This window comes from Piliocolobus tephrosceles, unplaced genomic scaffold (genome assembly GCF_002776525.5).
Source record: "Piliocolobus tephrosceles isolate RC106 unplaced genomic scaffold, ASM277652v3 unscaffolded_11990, whole genome shotgun sequence".
In the NCBI taxonomy this organism is placed as follows: domain Eukaryota; kingdom Metazoa; phylum Chordata; class Mammalia; order Primates; family Cercopithecidae; genus Piliocolobus; species Piliocolobus tephrosceles.
This window is the reverse complement of record NW_022293188.1, coordinates 1-1261: the sequence shown is the minus strand read 5'-3', so window position 1 is coordinate 1261 and position 1261 is coordinate 1. Positions and strand designations below refer to the sequence as shown.

The window sequence follows — 1261 nt, the reverse complement described above, 5'->3', positions numbered from 1 at the left end:
AGTAATTAAATCACATTATCCTAGAGGAATAGTTGGTTTTAAAAAAATATTTTATAAATATGAAATAATAATAATAATAAATAAAAATATATTTTTTATGACATACTATAATCATTAGGCACATATATAATTTGATAAAAAAAAAAGTACGTATATTAAACAATAGTTGTCACTGTTATAGAAAAAGAAAAATATAATTACATTAGCATATGCACATATACGTATATATATTTTTTTTTTTATGAAACTAAGGTGTTGATTCTGTGTATAATGAAAACACTGTGCTATACAAAGACAAATATGAAGAAATTAAAAATAAAGAAAAATATAAAAATAAAATATCTGAAGAACGAAGGGAAGGTAATTCTGACTAATATAAATCTGCGTATTTTTTTTGAAATAAAAAAATTGCCATAAATATGATTTAATTATGTTTTTTTTTTTTTTTTTTTTAATTTTTTTTTTTTTTTTTTAGCCCTTCAAAAGCAAAATAACAGAAATGGTGATATATTAGCCTTTGATCCTACTAGTAACACGTGAAACTCCAAATAAGCCATTACTGAATGTTTTTTTTTTTTTTCTTTTTTTTTTTAATTTGATATTAACAAATAATATACAAATATATGCATACGCCTATATGTGATTTACGCATTTTACTACATCAATATAACTTTATAAAAAAAAAGAGAGTGTACATTTATAAAATTTTTTATTATTTGTTTAACAATAATTGAACAAACTATATATTTTTAATTTTTTGGTTATTTGATTTTCTGCTTAATTATGTGTTGTGTATATGCTTTTCTTTTATTTCGTTTATTAAATTAAGCGTTATAAATAAGCAGATACGAAAAATATATACGCATGCATGCATACGTGTTTAATATAAAAGAAAAAAGTTATTTTTGCATTAAGAAATTAATAAATAAATGAATATATATATATATATATATATACACGTAAAAGCGAATAATAATAATAAAAGTTATATATATGAGAAGGAAATGATTTATAAATAAGAGTTTAAAGATTTTTAACATTTTTAACATTTTTAAAATTTTTAGTATTATATAAAAACAACTTGTAGCACTGGTAAATAAAAACGAACAAATTAAAAATGATAACAAAACTTATGTGAGTTGGTACATATACACATATATATACGTACATATATGTACCTATTTATATAATTATATAAATACATAAATTAAAGACAGTAGTATTAAAAAAAGTGTAAACATATTCAACAAAAAAAATTAAT

At 19.1% G+C, this 1261-nt stretch overlaps 1 long non-coding RNA gene across 2 annotated transcripts; it reads left to right on the top strand.

Moving 5' to 3' along the window:
* The first annotated feature begins 3 nt into the window (after nucleotides 1-3).
* On the top strand, nucleotides 4-788 carry LOC111533096. 2 transcript variants are annotated; one of them, XR_003307509.1, is made up of 3 exons: nucleotides 4-31; nucleotides 253-360; nucleotides 476-788. It is a non-coding gene; the product is annotated as an uncharacterized LOC111533096 (long non-coding RNA). The 2 variants fall into 2 exon arrangements; XR_002728742.2 differs by having other exon boundaries at nucleotides 20-35.
* Nucleotides 789-1261: the final 473 nt, after the last annotated feature.